The sequence below is a fragment of the Sinohyriopsis cumingii genome, chromosome 13 (genome assembly GCF_028554795.1).
Source record: "Sinohyriopsis cumingii isolate HCF-2022 chromosome 13, ASM2855479v2, whole genome shotgun sequence".
In the NCBI taxonomy this organism is placed as follows: domain Eukaryota; kingdom Metazoa; phylum Mollusca; class Bivalvia; order Unionida; family Unionidae; genus Sinohyriopsis; species Sinohyriopsis cumingii.
Window position 1 is genome coordinate 201,726 of NC_142973.1, and position 18,795 is coordinate 220,520.

At 33.4% G+C, this 18,795-nt stretch overlaps 1 long non-coding RNA gene across 1 annotated transcript; it reads right to left on the reverse strand.

The window, feature by feature from the left end:
* Positions 1-353: 353 nt before the first annotated feature.
* Positions 354-18,458, reverse strand: LOC149784827 (uncharacterized). The gene is made up of 3 exons (XR_016413462.1): positions 18,395-18,458; positions 1,476-1,629; positions 354-498 (listed from the first exon to the last, which is right to left on the reverse strand). It is a non-coding gene; the product is annotated as an uncharacterized LOC149784827 (long non-coding RNA).
* Between the last annotated feature and the right edge of the window lie 337 nt (positions 18,459-18,795).

Consider the following 18,795-nt stretch of genomic DNA (forward strand, 5'->3'; position numbering starts at 1 on the left):
ATCTACCAATATCAGAGCCTCTACATGGTACTCTTTCTTTGGACTGCGAATTGTAACTGTCGATGGAGAAAATATATTCATATTGAAAAGTCCCATATTTTAGAATATAGATATACATAAATCTTTATAATATTTTGTATGTTTAATCTTGAATAAATTAATGTAAGTTTGTGTTTCCATGTAACAATTCATGTTATTCCATGCAAGATATTTTCTCAGCAAATATATACTACCTGAAAAACCGAAAGTCATACAATATAACAATTCTGAATTAAATCGTCACAGCTTTACCATTCATAACAGTGGTTATCTTTGTGATAAAATGGAACCAACCATTCTCTCCTCTTGTCCCTGTGTTATTTAAACCTGTAACGTTTCGGGTTGATAGTATAACATCCGGGGAAACAAAATGTGTTTTCCTGTCTGGTCCATGTGGAATATGTCCTAGAATGTTTATTATTTTCTCTTCGATGTTTTCCGTATTGACATTTGTTTTGGCTGCAAAGTAAAGGAAATCTAAGTTTCATGAGTAGATACAAGAGATCATTTGACGAGTGCAATTTATGGTTCCACTTCACGACCAATTATTTCTTTATATCTGCAAATAAAACTTAGATTTTATTTTTGTTATATATTTCAAGGAAAACTATTAGGTTTAAATTTCTTGAACAATGATGGAGTGGAAGTACCATAACAACAAATATAACTCATTACACAACACATGTTAATGATTGTGAGTTTACTTCTAAGGAATTTGAAGAAGTCTTTTAATTTATTCCATAAGTGTCTACTAGATGGTGAGTAGTCATGACACATTGTATGAACTACTCATCCTGGTGGAGAAATAGGAAAAGGAAAAGAAGGAGAAAATTTAAATATGACTAAATATGGAAACACAGGCTTGAAGAAAATGCCTGAGCACTTATATATTTACGAAAAGGAAAAAGAAAGTAGATCCAAATGTGATATTGCAAATGTGACAATAATCGTTGTATCGCCAGAGTGGCGATATCATTTTGTCCTAATGATATGTGTGATTATCTCATTGTGAAATATACAATGCATAATGGTTATCACATAAAATGACAGTGAGACAATGGCACTTTCCTTAATTCTTAAATAAAATAAAATCAAATCTTGACTTAAATAAGGGATACTTGTGAGAGAAATATAGCCTTTAATCAGGTGAAAGTTCCTATTTTCTTCCTTTTTTATTTTTCTCTTAAATCAAGAGTTGAGAAAATGTCGTTAACTCGTAATTGATTGAACGATAGATAGTAATTGTTTTTTAATCGCAATTACAACATAAACGATATCGCAAGAAAGAAAATGATTAATCCTCTGTATACGCCATTCTTCATACGCTCCTTAACTGTAATCATGTGATAGTTTAATTTCATGGTTTCCAAATAAAAAAGACAAAATAAATTATTACTTCATATTTTATACTCCAATTGTAATAAACTATAGAATACTTTGATGTTCGACTAATATGTCTCTTCGGATATTCCCTTGATCCCGCAGAACATATTGTTTGCCAAGAAGACCTGTATTGTCCACGAAGGTTCTTGATGCAACGTCTGACGGTTGAAGATCGTAGTTTCTGTCTCTTATTTGAATGTTTCCATTCTAGTTTAGGATGAAAAAGAAAATATTTGTATAATCAAAGAGTCTCAGTTATAGTATGCGTTATATTAAGTTTTCAGTGTCTCTATTTATCTTTTCATTTCAAATATTACTGGTAGTAACAGTTCGTCTGTCATAACGCATACTTTCTAACACTTTTGAAGAAAACTTTGAACCTAGACATACAAGAATTAATCCTATTTCCATTGTATACCTAGAGATACAAGAATCAAACCTATTTCCATTGTATAGATCAGGGACGAGATGACGTCTACAGATGATTATTAAAACTGCATATCTCGAACAATACATATAAACATAGATTGCAACGACAAATTAATTTGATGCCTGCCTTTTTACGCTACTATATCAGAATCCTTCTTGTGATAATACTAAAATATTGCTGTAAATACTTAAGTTAACTATCGGATAAGCTTTGCGATGACAGTTGGAGTATAAATCTGAAAGAACCACTTGCATGTCACGATATATGGCAAAGCTTACGTATCACTTAGACTTATATCATGTATAGATGAATTAGCCGACATAAAAATAATGGTGCAGAACTATGTTGTAGCGGACCAAAGTTGTTAAAACCTTCAATGCTAGTAATTGCAAAGTCTAAAACACATATTTAGCCTAAGTATGATACTAAATCAATGCATATTTCTTTCACAAATGTGCTAATGTTACATCCATTTGAATGAGTGGAATAAAGGATAATTTATATTAATAATGAATGAACTCAATCTTACCATCACTGCCGAAAGTCGTTTAAAAACATATTCCTAACCTTATTTACTCACACATGAATGATACTAATCTCTCCACAATTAACAGTCATGGTTTAGAAATACATATGTCTGTCAAACCACTTTCCACAACAATCGTGGTTTAGAAATTTATATTTCTGTCAAGCCACTATCCACAACAGTCATGGTTTAGAAATTCCTTTGTCTGTCAAATCACTGTCCACAACAGTTATGGTTTAGAAATTCCTATGTCTGTCAAACCACTGTCCACAATTAACAGTCATGGTTTAGAAATTCCTATGTCTGCCAAACCACTGTCCACAACAATCGTTGTATAGAAAATTATATTTCTGTCAAAACCACTCTTCACAACAAACAGTCATCGTTTAGAAATTCCCATTTGTGTCAAACCACTGTCCACAAAAGTCGTGGCTTAGAAATTTTCATTTCTATCAAACCAATCTCCGTAATAAACGGCCATGGTTTACAAATTCCCGTTCCTGTCAAGCCACTCTCACGAAAATCACAATAATTGATTAGTTAAGTTAGTAAAGGAAATATGTCATATTTGAAATATTGAATTAAAAATACATAGTAGAGATTTAGTAAGTCACGATATCCTTGTCTCACAATTACAATACATGTACTATAAGTCTGATCACAGTGTCTTAAATTCAAAACACGTATGCATAGGTAGCAATACATTTACTTCTATTCTCGGTATGGCTGCTGTTCCATTCTGTACTTACTAGAATCTCCAATACCAACCTATTTGCAGATGACAGAACATCACGTGCTTCTGTTCAATTATTATATGCCATGCAAACCACGTTAAAGGAATGTATCAAACCATGTCATGCGAGCCATGTACAAGAATGGTGTCAAGAATATTGACCTGTCATGTAAAGATAATTAGACGCTTCTAAATCAGAATAAAACTCGGTACATGTACAAAACCCTGACCGGAAATTGGAAAGGACCGGATTGAAACATTAACCAGGAGCAGCTGGAATGAAATTTGAATAACTAAACGATTGAATATGTGTCTAATCATGTTGACAGTTGCCTTCAGCAATACGTTAATAATATGTGTACGTCGTTTTCTTCTTATAGCGCTGTGAAAAAAAACTCATTCTTGTGTGCAAAATATTTTAATGCATATCTGAAACCACAGTACAAATATTATTTTTAATACAGTAATACACATTTCTACAGAAGACACTGACACATTTGTTAACTTACAAAAAATAGCACAAAGGACCCTTCTCAATAAACCTTTCGATTCAGCTCCGGAATCTTTGATAAAACGTTAAGGTGGATGGAAATCGACAAAATAGCTGTTTACAATACTCGATACTTTACCTGATTACCATATTCGAAACATTATCCGATAAATTGTATGATGGCCGTAATCGATACATTATCTAATTACCGCATTCAGTACATTGTCTGATTACCTTAGTCGATACATTACCTGATTATCATAAAACTGATTTGGTATTAGAGCTCTCACAAGCACTGGCCGACAATAACTACAAGACGTGCGTACCATGGGTGCATTAAGCACAGTCTAAATGGACCACAAAAACTACAATGCGTATTACCCTGATACAATACATACACATACGCTCTGCAGAAGCTGGAAATCCCGTAAGCACACATCTATTTACGAAACGATTTACATTTGTCGGCACTCTTGTCGAGAGCAGCTGACAATTTAATGAAAAGCGATTGTGTTTTCTCAGTGGCTTAAAACAGATGCTTCGATTGCATAATAAACGAGAAATAAGTATCTTTTCAACTAGTACAGAATGCATGTATTAGTACATCAGTTAATTTACATAGATGCCTAAAGCGAAATAATTTTTGTTTTTGCCTTCTATCAAAAAATATATTATTGCTATTATTATTATTATTACTGATATGCAATAAATGGAACTATAAATGTCTGATCGCAGTGTATCGCATAAGATCTTCTGCAGGAAATGTCGTCACCAATTTGAAGACAAATAGTTAATTCTGATTACAAAGTTCTGATTTCATGCAAGACTTTTTAAAATTAGGTTTCACTGTGTTTGGTAAACTTATGCAGCAAACTCAGAAAGAAGAAAATCGTTAAAATGTATACGTAAAAATGAATATTTCATATCCTAAAAGGCAACTTTTCCAAGAGAACAAATTTGGTGATATAGTTCTAGTCAGTCTGAAAAATAAGAAATCAAATAACCAAACAAATTTATATCAGGTTCTCATTTTAAACCTAAACATATTGACATATTGTTATCACTCATGGCTGACATAGACCTATTTATCAAAGTATCATGAATTCGTTTTGATACTAATATCAGTAAGGTTTGCTTAGGGTTTTTACAGTTCGGACTATATGTGATAAACAGATGTGATAAACTGAAATATTTATATGTGGTATATTTTCCTGCTTGTAAGATATTATGCATTTCACTGCAAGACATCTGTATTGTGCATTGCCATGTAAAATATTAGAACCGCTTTAAGTAATTTGAAAGCATTATACACATAAGCACCCATGAGAAGTTATCTGATTCGAATGTATTCGTATTTATTTGATCATCAGAACGTTGATATAAATCATTGCGGTTCTATTGCATTGGCATTTCGTGTTGTTGCTTTTCTTCGATAATATTAACATCGTTTAAATTATGGCTGCCATCATCACTTTCAGCAGACAAAATATAGAGCAGGTATTGTCGAGTTTGTTTAAGTACTACGTCAACAGACCGTCCTCTTTCAATCTTTATTTGAAAATGGTCATCATATTTGATCTGTCTTCGTGCAACTTTTATACTCTTCTCTGGTATTCTTCTAACGTGTTACTTGCTGTTTCATCAGCTCCAACAGGATCAAATAATTTCAACAGCTAATTGATTTCAGTAAATGCTAGACCATAAACCATTGTTCCCCTAGTCATAACTGTTGATATAGCTATACCTGTATTACATAGTGTTATGGCCATATCTTTAATACATTATACTGAGCCCATAACTGCACTACATCGTGTTATGGTCATATCATTGATACATTGTACTGTGGCCATTACTATATTACATCGTGTTATGGGTATATCTTTAATACATTGTACTGAGGCCATAATTGTATTACATCGTGTTATGGTCATATCGTTGATACATTGTAATGTGACCATAACTGTATTACATCGTGTTACGGTCATATCTTAATACATTGTACTGAGACCATTACTGTATTACTTCGTCTTATGGTCACATTTTTAATACATTGTAACGAGGCCATAACTGTATTACATCATGTTATGGTCACATCTTTGATACATTGTACTGAGGCCATAACTGTATTACATCGTCTTATGGTCACATCTTTGATACATTGTAACGAGGCCATAACTGTATTACATCGTCTTATGGTCATATCATTGATACATTGTACTGTGGCCATTACTATATTACATCGTGTTATGGGCATATATTTAATACATTGTACTGTGGCCATTGCTATATTACATCTTGTTATGGGTATATCTTTAATACATTGTACTGAGGCCATAACTGTATTACATCATGTTATGGTCACATCTTTGATACATTGTACTGATGCCATAACTGTATTACATCGTATTACATCGTGTTATGGGCATATATTTAATAGATTGTACTGTGGCCATTACTATATTACATCTTGTTATGGGTATATCTTTAATACATTGTACTGAGGCCATGACTGTAATACGTTGTGTTATGGTCATATCTTTGATACATTGTAATGTGGCCATAACGGTATTACATCATCTTATGGTCATATCTTTAATACATTGTACTGAGGCCATTACTGTATTACATCGTCTTATGGTCACATTTTTAATACATTGTAACGAGGCCATAACTGTATTACATCATGTTATGGTCACATCATTGATACATTGTACTGTGGCCATTACTATATTACATCGTGTTATGGGCATATATTTAATACATTGTACTGTGGCCATTGCTATATTACATCGTGTTATGGGCATATCTTTAATACATTGTACTGTGGCCATTACTATGTTACATCTTGTTATGGGTATATCTTTGATACATTGTACTGTGGCCATTACTATATTACATCGTGTTATGGGCATATATTTAATACATTGTACTGTGGCCATTGCTATATTACATCGTGTTATGGTCATATCTTTGATACATTGTAATGTGGCCATTGCTATATGACATCGTGTTGTGGTCATATCCTTAACATATTCCACCGTGGCCATTACTATATTTCATCATGTTATGGTCATATCTTTAACATATTGTACTGTGGCCTTAACTGTATTACATCGTGTTATGGTCATATCTATAATAAATTGTACTGAGGCCATAACTGTATTATATCGTTTTACGGTCATATCTTTAATGCATTGTTCTGAGGCCATAACTGTATTACATCGTGTTATGGTCACATCTTTAATACATTTTACTGTTGCCATGACTTTATTACATCGTGTTATGGTCATATCATTAATATATTGTACTGTGGCATATCATTAGTACAAAGTGTTGTGGCCATAGCTATGTAATATTTAGTTGTATTCATGGCTGTATTATATTGTGATGTGCTCAGAGTAGTATGTTTGTGTGTTGTAGATATAGTTATATTTGTTTTGGTGTAGCTATATGTGTTTTGTTGTAGCTATATGTGCTTTGTTGTAGCTTTATGTGTTTCGTTGTAGCTATATGTGTTGTGTTGTTGCTATATGTGTTTTGTTGTGGCTATATGTGTTTTGTTGTACCTATATATGCTTTGTTGTAGCAGTATGTGTTTTGTTGTAGCTATATGTGTTTTGTTGTATTTAAAAGTAGAATATCTTCATTCTGATGTCAGATTTAATTTTGCATGCTGAGCTAGAACTAATGGGTCTTTTACCCCATTTCATTCCAGTTCTTTTTTGTGGACAGTAAATACGTTATCATTTTACACCGTGATGTCCTTTTCAAAATTATTGTTTCAGCTCAAATAAATAAGCAATAACTGTGTCTTCACTCATAATCCAATAAAAACGTATATATTGTAGGCAGAAAAATATATCAGAAAATAGATATTATGTCTGTTACAGTTTGAGGTTTAACATATTTAAGAAATATTTTGTGTCCTGAATATCGTTATATAGGCTAATAACGACAATTCTGCTAATAATCACCAAATCAATACCATCAGGATACACATGAACCAGGATAATTAGAGAATACCTTTCGAAAGTCGTGCTGTAGACAACAGTTAGAGAACACCTTTCCCAGACACGCTGTATGCAACAGCTACTGGATAGCTTCTCAAATGCACGCATTAGCCAACAGTTAAGAAGAGCATTTTAATGACATTCTTTAGGCAACAGTTAGAAAATAACTTTTCAAACACATGAAGTAGCCAATATTTACATCTTAGTGTTGCATTTCGAATTGTGAGGATAATAGTGTTAGATTCAGTCAAAATTTGTCTGCTAAGTGTTAAATAACGAATGTTCAGACTTGATTTTTTATGCTATGTATATGACCGCCAGTAAAAAACAGACTTGAAAATATCAAAATGATATCACAGAAAGAGATAACAAAATTATTAGAAAAGGATAAAATATTCAGGATGGTTTACTTCCTCCTTGGTGAGTTGTTTAGTAACGTTGCCAAATCTATTTTTCACATGAAATTTCATTGCATAAAGGACAGAGTGTCTTGTAATAATAATGATCATTTCAACAAGTATCTGTAAAGGCAGAAATTTATCTAAGGCAAACCAAGTATTAAGTTGACTTATTCATTTGAAAATCATGTTTACAATGATGATGATGATGATGCAAGACAAATACGATCTCAATTTCAAGTTGATTGTACATTACATCTACATAGTGAATTTGATGTGGTAACACAGAACAAAATGAAAATAAATTTAAATTGGAACTTTTAAAATGTTTAATTTGTATTGTGTGGTAGACCTTGTAGGTAATTAACAGTAGAGGCCTACCTGACCACTCACATTTTGGGTTGGTGTTTTGGTATACACCATATTACGTAGTTAATTCTTGTTTATATTTTAGATTATATTTTAAGATCATTACCTCTTGGATGTAATTATGTTTACAGATGTTGAGTTTAAGGTCTAGCTTTGTTTAGAAATTAAGAAAGTTCTAGAAGCATTTTGTTTATGAATTCCGTGGAAAATTCCATCAAGATGAAAGAGTATTTCGAGAAAACGATTTCTACGACTTACGTCCGGTGGAGAGGCAAATAAAGTTATTTACTTCTCGACTAATCATTTCAAGTTGTTTTAGTTAATATTTTACAAGATATATTTGTACAAATTCTCCATTGAAATTACAAATTGCTCTTTGCCTATTCTGACTAAATCACTATTTTTGGATTATTTTGTTAATTCAAAAGAAATTTGAATTATATCATTGTCATGCATCAAGACTGTTGGCACATTATCACATTCCAGGCAACTGCTACATCAACACATTCAGTATTGGAATTCATTCGGATCATCAAAGGAAATTATTCGTAATACTCTATATGTTTGGACATGTGATCAAACCTTTCGGACTGTTTGGGATTTAGCTGACAATACTGTAAATTCTTGTTAAATTTTCACTTCGTTTTCTATGGAAATTAATTATTCCTTGAATTTTACATGTTTGTTTGTTTCTCTCTTTTCTCTTACTTAGCTTAAGACCATAGAGTAGTAACAGAAAATTGTGGGTTCGGCCGGGATACTAATTTCTAAAAAAATATTATATCATAAAACTTCAATTTGTTTTGAAATTTAAATTGACTTTGTTTAGGAATTTTCTTATTCCTACGTATTTTAATTTTATATATTTTAGATATCTATAAGGAAACAAACAACCTTTCACAGTATAGTCTAAACTGGAGACCTTTATTTTAAATGCTACCCAGGAAGAATTACAGTGAGATAATATAATCTTTCTGAAACGAATGCTTCTTTGACAAAACAAGAAAAAATTATTTTGGTGCAATATTTGGAGGAAAATAATTTTTGTGATCAAAGTACTTTGGGTTTGATTAGAAAGTCTCTATCTAGCTCTGAAACGAAAGTAATATAATTTGAATACAGAAGCAAATGGAAAAAGCGTTACGAAATGTTCTGCTTAAAAAATAGAAAGAAGAAAGACAAATACAATTTCAGTTTCAGAAAAAGGAAAAGGAGAGAGAGAGACGTTATGCGAAAGCTAACGCAAAGAGAAAATGAATCGAAAGAGAAATACAAATGCAGAAAGAAGAGAAATGCAAATTAGAGTAAAATATTTAGAACTGACAAGCGGAAAGCACTCAACCTTTTACATAAAAATTATAGTTTTGATGTTACCAGAAGTATTTGATTAGGAAGCCATTCATAAGAAGAAGTAGATAAATATGTTATTGATTTTGAGAAAATTGCTGACAATTTGAAATGGCCAAGAGAACATAGGAATTTATTATTACAAGGTGTAATTATTGGCGATGTTCGTGAAGTCTACACTTCACTGCCAGTACAATAAATTGCTCATTACGATGTGTTGAATGAATATATATTGAAGGGTTATTATTTAGTACCAGTGGTATATCGACAAAGGTTTATGAAACATAAATGAGCAGCTGGATAAAACCCATGTTGAATTTGCAACGGAAAAAGAGTAATTATTTCATAGGTAATGCTCAACCAACCAAGAGGGTTGAAGAAGATTATGATAATCTCAGACACCTCAGATTGGTTGAAGCGTTCAACAGTTGCGTTCATAGTGACTTCAATGCCTACCCTGATGAGAAAAACACCGAAACATTAGAAAATGCTGCCGTACAGCTGAATATTTATCCTTGACCCACAAAGTTTCTACGTCAATAACATTTTCTTCAGCAGATTTTTGGCATAATACAATCTCAATCTTCCACGAGCACTTCCAAATCTCAATCTGGCACAACGTTTAGGAATCAAGCTTCTGATAATACAGATATCCTTATATCGTCCTAGATGCACTTGTTGCAAGAAGAAATGACACGTTATTTCTGATTGCTACATATTGAAAATCAAGTAACAGAATAAAGACCGAACTATTACAAATGATTTTATTCCCAAGGGGTCACGGTCGTGTATTGAAAGCAATATGTTTATTGTGCTAAACAAACTCGTCTAATTCAAATTCGCGGAATTATGATACACTCATGTCATCAGTTGCTGGTGATTCCGACAAGCCAAATAAAATAGCAAGGGACTCAGGAACTTCACAGAGCCTTTTATTATCAGGAACTTAGCCTTTATCTGAGGAGTCGTCTTCTAGGGTAAGTGTTCTTATTCAGCGAGTAGAGTGAGGATTTGTTAATAATCCTCTCTGTTGTGTAAATGTGTCATCATATATAGTCTCAGAGCCTAGGGTGGTAAGTGGTCAGTGAGCTATCAAATTGTTGTTCCTAAGTCGTATAAACGTGTCATTCTTAGACTGACCCATGGCTGGCCATTTAGGAGTCAACAAAATTATAGCAGATCTTAAGTCATTTTTTATTGGCGAAAATTAAAGTTTATGTTACAAAATATTGTAGATCTTATCACACATGTCAAAATGTTGAAAACTCCAATCAGAAGATACGTAAGGCTCATTTGCAACCTGTTCCTGCATTTGACGAACCATTTAGTAGAATAAAGGTAGACTGTATCGGTTCCTTACCTCAGACTAAGTTACTTCTTACCATAATGTGGGCGTCAAGAAGATTTTCAGACGGTATTCCTTTAGGAATATTAAAACTAAAACCATAGTAAAAGCGTTGATACAAGTTTTTTTAATATTTGGCCTTCCCAAATCTGTACAATCATATAAAGATTCAACTGTTGTGTCTGGAAATTTCTAGCACGTTTTGCTTGAATTAGGCAATAGACAGCTTAAGTCATCTGCCTCACACTTTGAAAGTAAAGGCGCTTTGGAAAGATTTCACGAAACTTTCAAGAATATGATTCGATCATATTACTCTGATACCGGAAAATATTTCAAAGCTGTTCGCTGGTAGGGAATCAGTTTCAGAATAATTAGATTTAGTACTTTTGATCTAGTTTTTGGACATAGTGCTCGTAACCCACTGAAGCTATTAAAAGAGAAACTTCTTTCAACCGAAAACTCAGAGAACTGTCTTCTTGATTATGTATCTTATTTTAAGTATAAACTTCAAAGGCTTGTGAAGTAGCAAGAATTAATCTATACTTAATCTGAAATGAAATTAATCTAATGCAAAAATACAAAAGAAATGGATTTTCATCCAGTTGATAAGGGCCTACCTGCTTTGCCCATACCTCAAAATCCACTTCGTGCTAAGTATCATCAACACTCCTTCGAGGCGGAAAGATAAACAACTTTGCCATATAAATATAGAGATAGGTCTATAAATCGTTCAGTGAATTTTGCTTTGTCTGTCCAAAACAGTGAGGGTTGAAATGAAGGCATGTAACTGAACTAAGGTGACTATGATATAACCAATCATCGAATGCACAAATATAGAATGCTCTGGAAGAGAAACTTTCACCGCAACAAGGATAGAGTGAGAGGAAACAGTTAATGTGTGAATATGAGCACTTGCTTCTGAATGTTCAAATAAAATCAAACATAAACTTGAAATAATGGCTTCTATACCTGTGAAATAGCTCCAATAAGGCATTGATCATCTCAAACAAGAAAGTTGGAAAAATAAATTTAATATTTTCTGGAGAATGATATCAAAGAGCCAAGTAAAAGTAACTGGAGTTCACAATGTATTCATGTGCCAAATCCAGATAATACTTTCCGCATGCGCACCGGTCAAATGAAACTAAACAGTATCACCAAAACAGATTTGTTTTCAAATTCAAGAATTGATGACTTCATTGATACATTAGGAAATACAAAATATGTTACCAAATTTGACCTTTTCAAAGAATTCTGGCACATTGCACTTGCGGAATGGAAGAGGACATTACATTCATCTGCAACTACACCTGGAAAGATCACTTGGAAACCATTCAGAAAGTATTTACTCGAAAATGATGCAGATAATTAATTTAAGTAAACGTGAGTTATGCCGGACTTGTGTAACATTTTAGGACATATTGTGGACACGGTTAAGGTAAACTTATAGAAGTCAAAGTCAAGGTCATATCTGAACTCCCTGTGCCTCTCAGTACAATGTAAATGATGCAAGTTTTGGGCATGACTTAATATTATCCGAAATTTTGCTGAATCCCTGACCAAATTATTCAGTATGAAAACCAAGTTTCACTCGTCTTACAAATGGCATGTGTTATGTTTTAGGCTCTTTACAACAATAACAAGAAAAGAGTGAATACAACAAGCTTGGTAAAATTTAACAAATAATTTATTTCCCTTGATAAACATGGTGAAAATGAGAAAAATGACTTACGGTTCTAAGAATCAAATCCTAACATTATCCAAGAATAATCCTAGTAAAAAATTGTCCTAATGAAACTGAGTTCGAATCCTGATGAAATACAAAATAGAAGGCGATGAAGTATGCTGTGGGCAGTGTCGTCCTAATGTGTCAACAGTTCTTTGTTGAGTCACAGAAAATAATATTCCTGTGCTTGAATTTTGTGTAAATTTCTATAACTGTCTTTGTCCAAGAAATAATTTAGAGCACAATTATTTCCAGGGAAAAATAATCTCTTAGAATCCAAACAATTTGAAGAAAAATTAAAAACTGGTCACAACAAAACACCTTTAAGTGTCAATGGTTTAAAGCCCGACTTACTAAATTCTCTATAGGAAACAGTTATACACTAATTTAAGACGCAAAACAGATTCCCGTATGAGGGTCACATGATCATGTTTCTAGAACAACATAGAAGCTTTTCACATGCCTAACATCACGTACTCGTAATATTGCCTTGACTAAAACCAATGATATTTACTCTGGAAAAGAATAAAAAAGTATTTTAAAAAAAAAGTTGTTTGCAAGAACCTTATACTGGTTCTGAATCAAGGTCAGGAACTAGGTCAACATTAGATACAATGTCTCTACAAAGTTGTTTACGTCACAAATATAAAAAACTCCAAACTCTATTCTAGACAACTTTACCATTGCATGTAATGGAATAAAAATTTAAAACTAACAAACAAACAACTAAATTGAATTAAATATAAATTAAATCAAATATAAATAACACAAGTAGATACACATGATGTAGGAGTTGGTGGAGAGTTGATTCCAGGAGACAACCATGGCGTGGGTTATCCAGTGTTTTATTTTTCTACATAACTAAACAAGCACGAGAGAAATTATTCCATAATTGGAAAGGAATGTTTGGCTTTGATATTGGTTTAGCAACATTTTGAAGTGTATATTAGTTCAGCTTCTTCACTGATTATTGTAATCAGTGACCATAACTCCGCTTACTTTCTTTGGCAAAATGAAAAACAGAAATCAGAGACTGTTAAGGTGAAGTGTGATGTGACAATAATACAACAGTGGCATTAAGATTACCATGGGAAAAACCAATATGATTCCAAATGCACTTTCACGTTAGTACAAATACTTTATCGCTTTATTTTGAGTATGACATGTGATATTTATGAAACATTTCAAAAATAATTCAAAATATTTTGGTATCATATGTATATTTGACTAATAGTTAAACGAATGCTTCATCTATACCTCTTTCTTTTTCCTTATGAGGGGGGATGTGTTAGGTATATGGAATTTGTCATTTGTACTGGCTTTTACCCATGATTATATGTCATGTATATTTAATTTATATTGTATTGTCAATAAGTGTGGGTAACAACATAACTAATCACACCTTTTGGGTTTTTGCGTTTTGGTAAACGACATATTACATAGTTAATATTCGTATATGATTTTAGATAATATTTTAAGATCATAATTAGTTGGAGGTAAGCATGTTTGCAGATGTTGAATTTCACAAAAGTTGTTGGTTTTCGTTCCTTTCCGTCAATTAAAGACCATACAGTCAGAGCAATATATACAGAATGAGAGACAGACAGATACAAACAGAGTCACATAGAAAGATTAAAATATGCATCAAATCCAGAGGAAGATGTGATAAGATTTCGAGGGTCAAGCCAAATGATGGTGCAATATTTGTATCACATAGTTCTAAGGAGAAACAAACGAATTAAATAAGTAATGATTTAGCATAGACGAACTGTAATTTTTCTATCATTTTAAGTAACTTTCTTTCTAGTTTTAATACGAAACTCACAGAAGAAATGCAACTAAATATCCATTATTGTAATGAGATAACAAATATGATGAGTTGCATGTTAAATGATATGAAGAAATCAAGTGGTGTAATAAACTAAATTGTGTTTAGGGTACGATAATTTGATAATTAGAAAAAATATTCTGATAAAGTGTCTTCGAATGGATAAGTTAAGCTAAAGAAACAGAAATTCAGTGATTAAAGAGTACATAAACTCAGATTTGGAATGAATTAAGACATGATAAACTTGAAATTTTTAGTAACAGACAAAAAGTACAATATTTGTTTGAAGAGCAAGAATAAATGAAGTAAATCGTATTTATGCCTAAAAACGAAAGACAAAACGGAAGATTTGAAAATGCTTTTTAATGTCAGCCACATACGGAAGCATTTGAAATAAAACTCGAACATCAAAATGATCATATGAAAGGACTCTATGAAAAAAGTTTGAAATAGGAAATGATAGTGAAAATCCTATATTGCATAATAAAATAATAAAATTTAAAACGGACCTATTAAATATATTGACAGAATTGAAATATTGACAAGATAAACACGATAATGATTAAATAAATAATAGTAAAAAAAAGTAGAATACCGCAAAAAGAAAAAAAAATATTTATTCAGAGAAATGGGCATATATATTAGCTAATAAAGCTACGGTGATAACAATGAGTATATCATAAAGTGCTGTATCTATAGCAAATTTGGTAGAAGGTGTTCGAATTTGTGATTGAGCTTCACTTTAACTTCCGAGACGATCATTTGCTGACAAAGTTAAAGAGAGTTTAATAAGTGTTTATAATTAACTGTTTGATTGGTTTGATTAATTGTTTGCATTACTCGTAAACTAGTATCAGCATAGCCTGTAATAATTAGTAGGTTGAGAAGCTGACTGCCAAGAAATGCTGAAGAAATCGATTATTTCATTGCTTGAAGTATTTTACTTTTGTTTGGTATGACTAAATTGTTTATTAGTATTTTTTATTAAAGATGCAAACAAAGTCTCGAGATGTAGGTTCATTGTCAACAAAGGCGATGTCAACTAAAGTGAGTTAGAGGTTCGTCGTCAAGGCGATGTCTACTTAAGGGAATTAGAGGTTCGTAGTCATGGCGAGGTTTACATAAGGGAGTTGGAGTTTTCGTCGTCAAGGCAAGGTCTACTTGCTGCAGATATAGGTTCGTGGTCAAGGCGAGGTCTACATGAGGAAGAACTTTATAAAATAAGTTACTGCAGCTACGATAGTCTTTTATATCGATACAACATTTTATGTGCTTTGCTATTTAATATATGTGCATGCGTGTCATTCTATAATGCGGTGTGTACATTGGACTAAACCATTGTATAACGTTACTTCCCTGTTACTGTCAGCCCAATCCAGCACCTGCTATTAACTACAATCAAACACATCATATATACTATCCAGCACAACATCTATACCATCCAACATCCCAATACCATTCAACATCTCTAACACACATTATCCAAAAAACGTCTTGTGTTCGCTTATAGTGTAACAGGAGCTGAAAGCAAACAAACCATACTCTCACACATCTTACCTACTATCCAAAACCCCATTAAATAATATCCATTACACCATCCATACCATCCATCACTTCCACACACTATTAAAAAAACGTCCAGTGTTCGCTTAGAGTGTAAGAGAAGGAGCTTAGAGCAAACAAAATATACTATCGCACACTTTATATACCATCCAACACCCCATACAAATACTATACATTACACCATCTATATCATACATTAACCCACACACTTTCCAAAACACAACTTGTGTTCCCTTAGAGTGTAAGAGAAGGAGATTGTTGTTGTTGTTGTTGTAGGGTTTAACGCTATTTTTCAGCACACGATAGGCTATACATGGCGGCCAGTATTAATGGTGGAGGAAGAACCTGGGCAAATCCCAGAAAGAGCCACCGACCCACGAGAAGCTATTGGCAAGCTTTCTCACATGCCCACAATGGCCGAATAGGAGACTCGAGCCCGCGCAGAAAGAGAAGGAGATGCAAGCAAACAAAACATACTATCACACACTTTATATACAATCCATCACCCCTCACACTATCCCCAAACGTCCTCTGTTAGCTAATATCATCCAATATCCCAATATCATCCAACACCCCTTACACACACACACTATCGCAATCGCCCTGTGTTAGCTTAGAGTGCAAGAAAAGGAGATCAAACCTCACAAACTTACTATCCCTCACACCATAAAGATACACAATCCGGACAACGTTTAATCAAGGAGTACACAACGAGACTGTTGTTTTCGCAAAGCTATACTATATCTCTTCGTTTACATAACATTCACTGTTTGTGTGCCATCTCACCAGGCTTACTAGAATATCAATCGATTTCGTCAAATGTAATATATATCTGCAGAAAGCTTCACATAGAATTTATTTCATATCAATTACGGGACCATACTGCTACAAAGGGTTTTACTTGCCGCTAGGTAGGCATAAAAAAACACTCGGGAAGATACTCTTCACGACATTTATTAAGCGCTATTTGTGCATGCAGCAAATGTGTACACATTTATTAATTACCCTTGAGCTAGTCAAGAGAACGTGACACAGTGTGTGTGTGTGTGTGTGTGTGTGTGTGTGTGTGTGTGTAAAGCCTTCCAATTTAGGACTAACACAAAAGAATACAAATGTAAGAACTTTAAAGAATAGGTTCTAATTTGTGTTTTTGGACTTTATTAGTGCAAGGAAAAACCTGAGAATAATATAGATTGTTAGGTACAAGAAACATTTAAGTGTTGACCTTTGCTTGTGACCAATCTATAGTCTTAAACGTTTCGTTTCTAAGGCTCTAGTTAAAATACCTCCTGCCTCGAACTCACAACAACTGTAAAATCACTAGACCACTGAATCTTAAACTATATATGGAATACGTTATACCTTTAATATGAGTCTCATGTGCTGAATATATTACTAAATCTACTTCTCCTCCTCCTTCTAATACTAGTACTGCTGCCACCACCACCACTACTACTACTACCACTACTAATTATACCACTATTACTACCACCACTGCTACCACTACTAATATTACTACTACTGCTACTACTACTACTACCACTATTTGCTACTACTACTACCACCACTACAACTACTATTTATCACTACTACTACTATTACCACTACCGCTACTATTACCACTAATTGCTCCTCCACTACAACTATTGCCGAAACTACTACTACTACTACCAATACTACTACCACTACCACTATTACTACTACCACTATTACAGCTACAACTATTTGCTACTACTACTATTACCAGTACTACTGCTACTACCACTACTAGCACTACTAAAGCCACTACTACTACAACTACTAGCACTACTACTACTAGCACTACTACAACCACTACTACTACTACTACTGCTACTACTACTGCTACTACTACTACTACTACCACTAATACTACTACCACTAATACTACTTCTACTACCACTACTACCACTACTACCTCTATTTGTTACTACTACTACAATTGCTAAAACTAATACTACTACTATTGCCACTACTACTACTAACACTACACCCACAGCTACTATTGCTACAACGGCTATTGCTACCTCTACTAATACTAACACTTCAACTACTACAACTGCTCCTCCTCCTCTTCTTCTTCCTCCTCCTCCTCCTCCTCCTCCTACTACTACTACTGCTACTGCTACTGCTACTACTACTACTACTACTAATAATAATAATAATAATAATAACAGCAATATACTTACGATGAGTATGTCACACTGTCCACTTAATCTTCTGACACATCTGGCGGTCATAAATGCCCCATTCTCCCTGTCTTGGTAGTAAGCCAAATCCTTTTTGAAATAAATAGGCGTAAATGTAGATTGGACGGTAGGTATGGAGGTATTTCAGCCTGTAGATATTTGGGTAAGTAGGTATGTAAACAAGTCTGTAGGATGACTTAACTCGACTAACGGTTAGTTTGTTCCTCAACTATCTAGATGATTAGGTAGCTGAACAATAGGTATATGGATGATTGGGTATTTGAACCTTAGGTATGGTAGTTGAACATTAGACATACGAATGATTAGGTTGTTGAACATTGGGCATGTGGATTATTAGGAAGTGGACCATTAGGCATGTTGATGATTAGGTAGTTGAACAT